This window comes from Protopterus annectens, chromosome 15.part0 (assembly GCF_019279795.1).
Source record: "Protopterus annectens isolate FY-2018-M chromosome 15.part0, PAN1.0, whole genome shotgun sequence".
Lineage (NCBI taxonomy): Eukaryota > Metazoa > Chordata > Ceratodontiformes > Protopteridae > Protopterus > Protopterus annectens.
In genome coordinates this window covers 332,780,845-332,795,418 of record NC_056749.1, presented here as the reverse complement: position 1 = coordinate 332,795,418, position 14,574 = coordinate 332,780,845, and positions in this window count along the sequence as shown.

Sequence of the window (14,574 nt, the reverse complement as noted above, 5' to 3'; positions counted from 1 at the left end):
GTAAGACAAAGCCGTGTTGTTGGTCACTGTCATTCCATCCCCTTCATTATACAATGACCCACAGGCCCAGCCTTGCATACAGAAATATTTGTTGGTTATCAAGGTCAAACAAACCCATCATTACGAGACCATACTCTTCTGCTTTGTGTTAGAGTGGGGGTAGTTATGACTCAAGTTTGAAAAAAATGTTTGACTGCAAATGTGCTTTTGGAATGACATGATCTCAAAGTGTTCGAAAAATGTATGTATAACCCAGTCGACAAGGTTCTGACATCAAGTTACTGCTGTACAAAAAGCCTGCAAAAGTAAAAGAGAATGATCATTCCTACCCTGGAGGCTGACTGGTTGAAAACTAAACTGTGAATAAGTCGCTGAGTGTACTAATAAGAATATGTTAGTCTCCAGAGAGGGAATTAGAATCAGAGGCCTACAGTATAGGATTTCTAATAGTATGTTTCTGGGAGGGGCTGAAGAGACCAAATACTACTGAAAATTAACTACAGGCATTGCATTTATTCTGAACTGCAATCTAAGTGGGCTGTTATTTTCTTTATTTATTTAATAAACGTCTCCTGTGCTACAAGTCATTCCTTGGATTTAATTAGTGTGTGTGTGTGTGTGTGTGTGTGTGTGTGTGTGTGTATATATATATATATATATATATACACACACACATTATATATATACATATATATATATATATATATATTTATGTGGTTTTTTTTTGGTGTTTATTTTGGGGACTTCAGTGAAAGCGCTTTTGCTGAAGTGTGTTCTGAGAATGTGGATTCGGACTATTGAACTTTCATTCAATAGTCCTAGATCCATATCTATATAATCTATATATATAAATATATATATATATATATATATATATATATATATATATATATATATATATATATATATATATATATAGGGGTATACTACAGTTAGTGAAACATCCAAAGTTGGCTGCCTAAATATCAACCACATATGTTTGAAAACATGTTAGTCAACTCCGCACTTTGCATGCACTGTGAAACTGCCTAGGTAAATGCAATTTTAAACTTTTTAAAAACAAAATAAAACATATTTTTTTGCAAGTGGAGGGGTTTTGCACCGCACACACTTCTGTTAATATATATACCAACTCCAAGGCTGTACAAACCCCAAGAAAGTAAATATCCCCCTTCCTGGGGAAAGCTGTTCTTGTACACCTGTTAAACTACTGCCTAGTCAACCATATGCTGTTGACTAGACAGCAGTCAGTATTACACAAACTCAAGTTTTAAACCCATATTTATGGGTCTACTTCAAAACAACTAAAATCCACATTACTGAAGACAATCTTACCAAGATGATATTGCTGAAACCTAACTTTAACAAACGACCAAAATGCTGAAGGATTTCACAGGGTAAGTAACCAAGTAGTCAACAAGGGGAAATCTGCCCTTTTCCCCACTGTAGTGTGATCCCGGAGTTGATATATTTAGTTAGGTGGGATGTGGGCACAGTCCCCGAGCTGGGTGGGTTTGAGGTAGTGCAGTGTGCTTCATTGTTAGATGGCCAACTGGATACTTTATATATATATATATATATATATATATATATATATATATATATATATATATATATAGATATATATGCATATACATACACACACACCTACATCAACCTATATACATAGACATTATATATATATATATATATATATATATATATATATATATATATATATTTTTTTTTTTATAGAGAGAGAGAGAGATATGTATTGATGTAATGTGTATGACAAAACTACGGTATTGTTGAATGAAAGACACTGACAAAAGTTCAGTCATACACAATACCAAAAAAACCCAAATAATATTATCAAGAAAGGAAAATTATTTCCTCTACCAATATTAAAACTAACCCTCCTAAATAGCGGCTATGTTATGGGAAGCCTTTAATTCAGTTAAGATGTAAGATTAGCGTTGGGGATAACATTCATTACTAAAGAAAAGAGTGGGTCTCCACCCCTCTGCACCACCTTAATAATTGGTGCTAACCATAACACTGCCACTTTCCCCAACCATAAACTAATACCTTAACTTCATTAAAAAAAACTTTCCCTTTATACAAATATAGATATCTATCTATATATCTGTAGATGCTCTCTGTTTTATAGTATTGATTGTTTTTGCTGCCCACATATAACAGTGAACTCCTTAGAATGTTGAACAATGCTAAAAGCATCTGTTCTTGGTAGAGCGAGGAATGAGAATTTGCACTGCCTTTGTGCGATCTTGTTGTTGGTTTATGTAGGATGCAACAGGTACTAGGATGGCTTGCCACCATGAAAAACACATGGTTGTTTGGCTTTAGTTGTTTAAGTTTCTGAAGTTTCAAACTTTTAGGTTGGATGTTTTGTAATTTGAACATGTGGGTGCTCAATGTAATACAGAAACAAACAGGCACTCATATCTATATATGTGTGTGTATTTTCTCACAAACCTTTTTACAACTCTGGGTGAAAAACACACCCTGCTTATATGACAAACTAGTACAAAACACAGAATTTAACACATTTTAAATATAATTAAATGTTAAAAATGGGAAAAATGTAGAGAGCATTTACCATACCACCACAGTATAACAAATACATGGTAAAAGTATTAAAAACAAAAACCGAAAATACACTTATTCTCACCAAGTAAAGAAGACATCCTCCCTCGACAAAATTAAATAAAAAAAATCAGTTTACAAAACAAATTTGATATATATATATATATATATATATATATATATACACACACACACACACACACACATATTTATATATAGGTTTACATTCATTTTCCTGTCACACTTGGTCGAATCCAACTTGCACAATGTCTAAAATCCGAATGATGAAAATGTCGAACACCGATATTTCTCACTGACAGATCTTGCCTTCTTCCTGTCCCATCTCCAAAAGATATTGAGTGTATCACCATAGATAAATAACAAAAACAAAGGTTAAGTCTTTTATTGAATAATCCAATGAACGACTCAGGTAACGGACAAGTGCTTTCAGCATAAAGCCTTCTTCAGATCCTGAGAAAGAAATCCTAAGTATTCATCTCAAATTATTGGCCAATAAATTAGTCCAATTAAAACCATCAATACAATCTACTTCCTTGAATAACCAATCCAAGACAAAAATTAAGACTAGTATTCCTTCTACAGCATATCATATTCTTCCATTCTTGCACCTTATTTGAATTTTCTTAAGTCGGACATAATGCTTAGATTCTCCAAACAACTAAAGGAAGCATAAAACACCTCTGCTATCCTATGGCAAAGCGACTTTTACTACGTTACCAATTACTATCCTTAGGTGACCAATGGCAAGCGAGTATTAAAACAAGACTTTTTCTTTGTCAAATCAAAGTCTTCCTTTATCCTCTTTTGGTACAGGACCAAACATCTTCCTTGTACAGCCAATCCCAAGTAAAAGATATGGCTAGCCTTCTTTTATAATGTATCAGCGCCTTTCGTTGCTTCTTTAGGTTTGATATTCAATAAACCAAAAATTAAGCAACACTGCTCCTATATTTTCGTGCTCATAATCAAGTAACTCCAAAAGTGCAATTTTCTCCATGTTCTGGAAGGAGGATTATACTCTCAGATGGAATTCAGTAAATAAGGACTCTCCTCTTTATAACATATCATAAATATATATCAAATGGGGTTAATCAACTAGAAAGATTCCTATTTGGTATATAGGAACTCTTAACTAGAGGTAATATTGAAGAAATCGGTTTGAAGTGTTGTGCCCTAACAAATACTGAATATTAATAAAGAGTCCAATACAATAGGTCAGAAAGTGAAGGGCTTGTCGCAATTTTACTTGCCATTGGTTGTTCATAGAAGATGACTGGTTTGCCTACTATTTTTGTTCTAGAACATTGGAAGAGAAAATTCTTAGGGTCATTTTTGCTATATGATAGCAAAAAGGAATGCTAGACTCTTATCAATTAATTGGAGATGTATGTATTTGGTCTATGGGAATTTTTAACAAGAGGTAACACTGAAGGATTTGGTGCTCGAAGTGTTGCTCCTTGAAAGAAAGAAAACTAAATAACAAAAAGGAGTGTAATTTTATATGTTACAAGAGGAGAGTCCTTATTTACTGAATTCTAATCAGAGTATAATCCTCCTTCTGGAACACAGAGAAAAGTGTACTTTTGGAGTTACTTGATTATGAGCACAAAAACATAGGAACAGTGTTGCTTAATTTTTGGTTTATTGAATATCAAACCTAAGGAAGCAACAAAAGGCTCTGATATGGTAGAGAAGATGGCTAGCTGTATCTTTCTTTTGGGATTGGCTGTACAAGGAAGATGTTTGGTCCTGTTCCAAAGGAGGATGAAGGAAGATTTTGATTTAACAAAGAAAAATGCTTGTCTTAATACTCACCTGCCACTGGTTACCTAAGGATGGTAATTGGTAATGTAGTAAAAATCACTTTGACATAGGATAGCAAAGAGGTGTTTTATGCTTCCTTTAGTTATTTGGAGAATCGAAGCATTATGTTCGACTTACGGAAATTCAAATAAGGTGCAAAAATGGAAGAATATGATATGCTATAAATGGAATGCTCGTCTTAATTTTTGTCTTGGTTTGGTTATTCAAGGAAGTAGATTGTACTGATGGTTTTAATTGGACTAATTTCTCTGCCAATAATTTGAGATGATTGGTTGATGTTTTTATTTAATTGGACTAATTTCTCTGCCGATAATTTGAGATGATTGGCTGCTGTTTTTTTAAATACAATACTCAGGATTTCTTTCTCAGGATCTGAAGAAGGCTTTATGTCGAAAGTGCTTGTCCGTTACCGGAGTCATTCGTTGGATTATTCAATAAAAGACTTAACATTTGTTTTTACTATTTATCTATGGTGATGCACTCAATATCTTTAGGAGATTCTTACAGTTTATTTTGAGCGGTCTTCAGTGGTGTCTTCCTGTCTTATTTGCTTTTCTTGTCCCGTGTTAACATTTTGTTCTGTTATAGTGGAATGCCGCATTTCAAATTTTCACTGTAGTGCATCAGTTATACAATAACTTGACCGACTGGGATGTAAAATTTGTGTATGTGTGTGTGTGTATGTGTATATATATATAGATATATATATATATATATATATATATATATATATATATATATATATATATATATATATATATATATACACACACACACAAGTGTGTGTGTGTGTTTGTATATATATATATATATATATTTATATCTAGCAATAATTTATAATGTGTGTGTGAGTACATGTATGTGTGATTATATTTATAAAAAATATAATTTCCCATTCATATAATGATACAAAATAACTAGTCAACTAAAAACATGAAAAACCGAGTTTCCTTTTCAAAACACATACAGGTAAAAAATTTTTAGAGTACACACCCTACCCATCTATTCCAGTAATTAAGACAGACAGATTCTGAGTCGAATAAAATTAATAAAAATATGGAAAGCCCCAAAAATGGAAAGTTAAACAGACCTGTTAAGACTGTAGACCACAAACACACACACACACACACAAGCACTTCCCGGATTTATTTAACGGTTATGCGGGTGTTCGTAAAACATCTTTGGCTACTTCATCTCATCATTATGAAGTTCTATGAAGTGGGATTTTGTTAAGTAGAAGTAGGTCCATATATCTCAATTTGTTATATATTATATAGCCATCCATGCACATACATTTTAGTCTTGTGAAAATGCTCAGAGCAGTTGCTTAGATTTATATCCTTAATGTTGTATATATGGATGGTTGTTCTATATTGAAGCAATTTCCATGTTTCAAAATATGTTGCTATCTGAGGTCTTCAGGCAAACAGCATCCCAGTGAAAAGCAGAGACCTACTTTTTTATTTTTTACTGGTCACTATTCCTCTCATGCATTACAATATTGGAGAGAAAATCATAAATTAAATGAGTTATGAAAGGCAATAAAAAAAATGAAAGGCAATACTCATGACAATGTGGGTGCTAGGGCTATTGCAAAAAAAAAAAAAAAAAAAAAAGTCTAATGTTTCTTACTGCACTGACTGCAGCAGTAGCAAAATGGAAAGCTGAAGAAGCCAATGACAAGGAATCAAATGAACCAGCAGTTGCTTGCCGACATTAAAAGAGAGCGGGTCTATGGAGAGAGAGATGGTGACTTTGATTTGTACTCCTTGTCAGTATGCAAGTGAAGGTTTGCATGCTGGAAATAGTAGTAAACAGTAGAGATGTGGGCTTGGTGCTGCTAAGCCATTATATGTCACTTTTTATTAGTGCAATGTAGAAATGCAGAGGAGGCATTGACAATCTGGGGAAGCAGGAGCCCATGTTGATTGTTGGGTTTTTGGGGGTGGAGCTTGGATTATCATAATAGCCTTCCCATTACCAGTTGAGAAATAGGAATGGCTTCTCCCAGATGCAGAAAGATCAAGGGGTTAACTGTTCTCATGATACTCCTAAGAAAAATGGGTGCAGTTTCTTGGCACCCATATGCCAGATGAAAAGAACTTTGCTACATCATGTTAAGCAAATTTGGGTAACATACCCCCATGTGCTGGGTCGGTGTGATTAAAAAAATATAAGCTCAGCAATGTGGCCTGCTCAAACAACGAAGAAGAACCAACCACAATTATGATCATATTTTTTCAGAATCCCAGGGTAGGTGTTGAATGCCTAAGGCAGTTATGATTAAAGACCAGCTCATAATCCTATATACTATGCATATGTGGAGCATAATGTCTTGATTCAGTATTCACTGTATGTTTTTACTTGTGGCCAACAGAATCCTAACCAAGTTGGTCAGTTTTCAGTTGCTTGACATTCCTACTTAACCTTATTCATTAATATAAATTCTATGTCTCTGGAAAGCAAGTATAGAAGATAAAATAAGAACATAAATATAACAAAATGAAAAATTACCAAAAAGGAGCAGGTGCCCAAATGGAAGCAATGTCTCCTTAGACTGAACAAGAAAACAAGAGCACTAATGAAATCCTCCAAAGCAGGCGTCAAGTCCAAATTGTTCACATCTACTACAGACAACCATAAGGCCTTCTTCACATATGTCCACAACCTCAAAGGAAGCACCCAGATCTGTTCAGAACTGGTGGTCAAGGACACCACATATAAAAATGTCTTCGGTATAGCAAACTTGCTGGCTGACAGATTCAGTTAAAACTTTACCCCCCCATCAGTAAATCAGGGCATCCCCAGTACCTGTCCTGTTCTCCTTATATCTAGGGAAGAAGTCATTGCTGCTCTATCAAGGGCAAAAAATACAGCCTCCATGTGAACCAATAGCATCCTAGGCTCCCTCCTACATGAACTCAGGCAGGAACTTGCAGCACCATTAGGCACCCTATTCAACCAAAGCCCGAGTACTGGCTTCATTCCAGCTGAGTGGAGGACAGCCACTGTCATAGCTTTACACAAAGGTGTAGCATCCACTGATCTGCAAAACTATAGACTCATCAGCCTAACTAGCCTGATCTGTAAGGCCATGGAAAAGATCATCATGGACCTCATTAACAAGGACATTAGCAACCTCCAGACACTTGATCCCACACAGTTTGGCTTTGTCAAGGGGAGATCATGTCTGCTAAATTTGGTTCAATTCTATGAGACTATCACTAAAGTCATGGATGAGAGGAAGACTGTGCACACTGCCTACCTCGACCTGGCCAAAGCCTTTGACACTATTCTCCACTCGGGTATAATAGATAAACTCTATCAACTAGGTATCAATCCACGTTACCATATGGGTAGCAGATTGGCTCACTGATAGAACTCGCGTAGTCAAAATAAGAGAAGACCCCTCAAGCAGTAGACATGTAACAAGTTGCATACCCCAGGGTTCGGTCTTGGGGCTTCTTTTCTGAGGTGCTGGCCAAAAGCAGTGGGCTATTGCTGACCAGGTTTGCAGATGACTGCAAACAGAGTGCTGCCATCAATTCCCCTAGTGATGTGAACATCCTCTAAGAGGGTCTCACTCAGACAAATGACTGGTGCCAGAAACATGGCCTCAAACTGAATAACCAAAAAAATGCATCATCATCCCCTTTGGGGAGAATGATGTCCCCACAAATTATCACATTAATAACAATGTCATAAACACTCAGTCATGAGGGACGTGGGCACCCAGGTTGATAGCAACCTGACTTTTGGCCACCATGTTGCTTCCCTGGTATGGAAAGCCTTCTACATGGCCCACCTCACAAGTAAGGGTATCTCATCCAGGGACAAAGAGGTCACAACATCCCTGTCTTCTTCCCTTATAAGGCCAATTATTGAGTACAACACACCTTTCGGCATGTACCTCGCAAAGCACATGCAGCAGCTGGAGAGACCTCAGAGGCTCCTCACCAGGACAATCCAGAGCCTCAAACATCTACCATACATAGATAGGCTAAAAGCCCTATCCATCAACTCGGTTTCATACAGACTCCTCAGAGATGACCTCTGTCTGGCACACAAGGCGATCATGGACCCCACCTTTATAGGACTGCTGCATACCTGCAAGTCAAATGCCACTCGAGTAAGCCAGATATGTGGCCTCAACCTTCTCTGTGACATCAACAAGATTCGGTGGGACAGATCTGTGTCCCAGAGACTCCCTCATCTATGGAATAAGCTCCCTGTCCACATTAAGCAGAGAACCTCTTTACCCCTTTTTAAGTGCAACCTGGATAACTGGATGGGAAACAGACAACATACCCTGGGATTCCACCCATGTCCCTGCTGGACAGGGGCATTGGGTGATGATTTCTCTAAACATGGGCTAAACCTCTTTGGCAGGCTTAAAAGGGCCTCAGGGCCAATAGCCTAGTAACCTTCTATGATCCTATGAAGAATGTTACTCACTTTAACAGAGCAAACTTTGTCATGTAAAATCAATATTAACTCAAGTGATTGAATAAGCCACACTTCATTGTCAGCTGACTGGTTATAATTTCTGTTGATTCTTTGCCATTTTAAAACATTCAGATGCTATTTTACATTTAATCTTGAACTGTAGCTCCAAAGGTTGAAGGAAGCTGCAAAAAATAATGTTTTCTACCCTAAAGGTAAATATGGAGCCTATACCTAATTCAGGATTCCTTACAGTTAGCATAAGTATGCACTGGTATCTTCAAGTCATGTCATACCTTTCTTTAAAGATGCAAAATATTACCAGCAAGGATTTCTTTATTCATCTTTTCCAGTCTTTCTGAATTTATTGTACTATCACACAGTGTTAGGGTAGAGGATCCATGTCCTAAGTCTCATTTAAAATAATGTGACATTCATGAGAGAGTCTCCACCAACACCCCCAAAAAAGAGTAAACCCTTATAACTCAATGTGCATTAGCAGTCAACTAAACATGGAAGAGTGTATACAGCTTAATAGAAACAGAATATCAAAATTTAGGATATATATTTAAAAAGGTGTACCGCTGATATGACTCAAGTCTGCTACACAGGTGCAAGTTTATATTTTATATTAATTCAGTTACTTTTTGCAGCTCTCCAAAGGAACTTGTCCTCTGCAATATAATTGTGATAGGATTTATACAGGATGCTTTCAGAAGGTAAACGTAAAAGCGTTATGAGAGCATTTAAGCACACAGCGCTTTACTTAAAGATATACAAGAGATATATGAGCCTTATCAATTACACACACAAACACCTCCATATATAGTGCATGTTCATGATTGTAGGGCACTTTATAGAGGACAACATATGTAAATTTAAAATCCTTGATGGAGAACAAACTCATTTACAGTGAATTTCCATGCAAACAGACGTAGCACATTGTAGCACATTGTTACTTACTGAAACTACCAAATACAGTGAGTGCATCTAATTTAATTTTGTGGGCAAAGCCCCCTATAACCCTCATTGGGGACTCCATCTGCTGGATCTTATGACTATGTTACTCAGAGATTACAAGACTGTAGAACAGTAAACAGAGGAAATATTTCTTAGTTCCCACTACTCTGTAATCTAATTCCATTCATTTATGTTCAGACATCCTGAGTTTTGACATGAATACCATCCTTGGCCAAATCTGCCAAAAAGATAGTTTAAGTGTTATGCACCCATGATATGTATGTGGGGGGGGGGGGCACACATTTATGGGAACAATTACCTTTTTCCAACAAAGATAAAGCCCAATGAAGTACATAATTTGATGGGAAGACAAAAACAAAGATGGATACATGCAACAGACTTAAGATGTTCATTCATGAGATGTCAAATAGCTACTGATTTTAATATGGTCAAGAGCTAGATAATGCTAGTTTGATCAGTTTTTTACACAAATATACAGGTTAGAGAGAAATTCAACTGCAGATATCATATACAGCTTTGCTAGAAAAAGTCAAGTGCATCTAGTTATCTATCAACATATACCCTACAGATTATAATTATTTTCAACATATCTACCTAATGTTGAAAACAAGCAATATACATGTCAGTAATGCATTTGTGATGCATGTTCATGAAGCAAAAAAAATAATAATAAAAAATGCCGGCACCCTGTGTGGCTGCTTCAGCTCTGCAGGGAAATGTGCACAGTCTGTCTTGTTTACATCTGAAACAAGAAAATGTCTAAAATCAAGGGAAAATCCTGAAGGTACACTACGTTATTATAGAGAAAGACTTCTAGAAATTCAATCTTCAAACTCACAGTGCTGCAGGTTTGATGAGCTGCTGTCTTCGAGGCATGTTAGGCCTACTATACTCTTATAACTCCATGAACTCCGGGAACAAGGAGTTATACTCAGTCATGGTCCAACATGTCTTGCTCAAGCAAATCTGACTACTAAAACTTCTGAAATAAGGAGAAGGAAAAGATGGTGAAAGACTGAGGAAAAGAGGAACTAGAGCTGGAATATATGCCAGGCTAAAGGCCACCCCACACAGGCCTGCAATTCCATCTATGCTACCAGCCAGTGTTTGCTCCCTGGATAACAAGATGGACTACACAAGGCTAGAACTAACTACAGAAAGCAAGGTGAGAAACAGTCATATGCTAATGTTCACGGACACATGGTTAAACTATAATATCAGCAATAGTGCAGTGCATGTGAAGGGCCGGCATTATTTAGAGCCGACAAGAATCAGATCCTCAGTGGTAAATCGCAGGGAGTAGGTGTTTATATCTACATAAATAACAGATGGTTTACCAAATGTGAGACCGTGACCACTCACTGCTCTGAAAACATTGAGTTCTTGTCACTAAGATGTAGATCCCTCTACTTGCCAAGGGAGTTTAATGGATGGAGGATTACAGCTGTATATATTACTTCCAGTGCCAACACCAATGAGGCATCGGCCATGCTTCACCAATCAGTGCCCTGCAGAATCAAAATCCAGCATTTGCCCACATAATAGTAGGTGACTTCAACCAAGCAAACCTAAAGTCAGTCCTATCACCAGCATATGGACTTTGCTACGAGGGGAGAGAACAGACTGGACAAAGTATATACCAATCTCAAGTTGTGTTATAAGGCAATACCTTACCCATACAGGGGTAATTCGGATCATCTGGCTATCATGCTAATTCCTTGTGAACAAACCACTATTAATAAGAAGCAAGCCAATCAAGAAGCAAGTAAGAGTATGGTCAGAGGGAGCAGTTTCGGCACTCCAGGCCTGCTTTGAGAACACAGACTGGAATATGTTTAAGGATGCGGCTATGGGGAACCAACACATCAATCTGGATGAGTACATTTAATTTGTGTTGGCATACATATCTAAGTGTGTTGACAGTGTGACAGTCAACAAGACCATCACCATAAGGGGCAACCAAAAACCTGGTCCACAAATGAAGTATATAAGCTCCTAAGAGCACAAAATGCTATCTTTAGGGCAGAAGACAAGGATGTCCTCAAACAGACCAGAAAAAAAATAATTAGAGGAATAAGAAGGCAGAGCGTGCCTACCGACAGAAATTCCAGAGTCAGTTCTCAGACCTAAAGGATTCCAGGCATCTGTGGCAGGGTATATAATCCTTAACAGACTATAGACCTGTATATTCAAAGTGTGATGACAACACCAAATTTCTAAATGAGCTCATCACCTACTTCAACAAATTTTACGAAGAGAATGGCACAAAAGCTACGAAACTCACCACCAGGCAAAATGTAGTAGTACTCTGCCTCAGTTCTCAACATTCAGAGAACTGTAAGCTGGGTGAACCCAAGCAAAGCAGCTGACTGAGGCAACTTTCTGGGGCATGTGCTAAAAGACTGTGCTGTTAAACTGATGACAGTTCTTACTAACATATTTAATACATCTGTACATCAGGCCATTGTACCAAAGTGCTTCAAGAACACAAATACCACTATCCAAAAAGTCTCAACTACTAAGACTGAATGGCTGTCGTCCAGTAGCTCTCACCTCTACTGTAATGAAGTGCTTTGAAAGACTGGTCAAAGACTATTTAACAACAAATCTCTCTGAAGAACTGGACCCACTCCAGTTTGCTTATCAGTCGAACTGCTCCACTGCAGATGCCATCTCACTGGCACTGCTCATATCCATGGCTCATCTGGAAAACAAGAACTGTTGTGTCCAATTGTAATTCATTGAGTTCAGCTCTGCCTTTAACACAGTTATACCCAAACATCTTATAGAGAAACTGATTTATTTGGATGCCAGCACTCCCATGTATAACTGGATTTTGGACTTCCTCACTGACAGACCTCACAGGGCATAGACAATAACACCTCAGAGAGCACTACACTGAGCACAGGAGTCCCTCAAGGATGTGTTCTCAGTCCTCTGCTGTTCACGATGCGGACCATGACTTTGTAGCTAGAAACAGCTCAAATCACATCATCAAACACATGGATGACACTACAGTAGTAGGCTTTATAAGCAATGGTGATGAAACAGCATAAGGGGAGGAGGTGAAGACAACCTGGCTCTGAATGTAAAATAAACCAAAGTGGTAATAGTGGACTTCAGAAAAAAACTACAAGGCATATCCCCCTCTCACAATCAAGGGAGAAACAGTAGAAAGGGTGAAAAACACCAATTTCCTGGGGGTGCACATCTCTGAAGACTTGACATGGTCCACTAACACAAATTACATTACCAAGAAGGCACAACAAAAGCTCCACTTCCAACACAGGTTGAAGAGAGGAAAACTTTCATCTTTGGTCTTCACAACTTTCTACAGAGGCACCATGGAAAGCATCTTGACAAGCAATATCACAGTATGGTATGGGAACTTAAGACTACAGATCATAAGGCTCTGCAAAGGGTGGTGAAGGTGCCAGCGAGGATCACCAGATTCATGCTTCCATTTGTACAGAATCTGCACTCTTCACAGTATCTCGATAGAGCTACAAAGTTTGCCAGAGACTGAACCCACCTATCTCAGAGACTGTTCTGCTTGACTTCAGGCAAGTGCTACAAGAAGTATACGTTGCAAAATGACTAGATTCAGAAATATCTTCTTTCCTCAGACTATCAGACTACTAAACTTGAGTAGGAATACAAGCCAACATGCCACCTAGTCAAAGGCCACACAGTCTGAAGTCTGAATTTCTTTCCTTAAAGTTCAGTCAACCCAGTGTTAGGTTCTTTTCACCTGTGCAATAGCTCTTTGAAAGATTCTTACTGTTTTGTGCAATAACGCAACGAACAAGTTACATTCTGGACAATTGAAAATGTTCCAGTCTCATAAGGCTAAACTGTACAATATATCCACCTGTACAATATTAAGTGCTACTAATAGATAAGAGATACAAAAATGGAACTATAGCCTAGTGTCTTGTCAAATGTTACTTTTTTATTTATATCGGTTGTATGTGTAAGTATTATCTGCAAACAGAACTCTAAGCAATGAAATTTCATTCAGCCTGCACTGAGGTGTGGGTCTAAATGACACCTACATTTACTTTGGCTTTTGATACCCATTTGTTTTTCCTGCCCCATGCTCCGTCTTCCCCTCTCACTCTGTTGTCACAAATGCTGCATTACACCACAACACGGGGCAACATTTTATAATTTTACTTTCAATCTGAAAAGTATAATATACCATTCAAAACAAAAATCATTGCTTCTTGAAGATCAAGAAACTGACATCTCTGCTACTTGCTTTGTATTATACATTTGAACAGTGCTCATTTTCCTTGCTTCATTATTCACTGAAAAAAGGAAAAAAGAAAAGGCCAGAGTAGTACATTCTTACCTGTCATTTATAACTGACAGTACTTAAAAATAATAATGGGAAATTATATAGAAGCTGGAAATTCACAATCAGTACCAGCATGATGCCATAAGAATATTAAAGAGGCGTATGAATAGTAAAATATTCTACTAATCCTGAAATTAAAGAGTACCATAATATAATAAAAAAATCCATAAGAAAAATAAGTAAATTAATTTTGAAATAAAAGTAGTATTGTATCCAGGCTTTCACAGGGATACAAGTCTATGCAACTTCAAGTCATGATTATATTTGCTGTGCACATTAAACACTTTTAATTTTGAGAAAAATACTGAATGCACTCTGGCTGTGTGACAAACATGAAGCACTGACCATAACCCAGATAA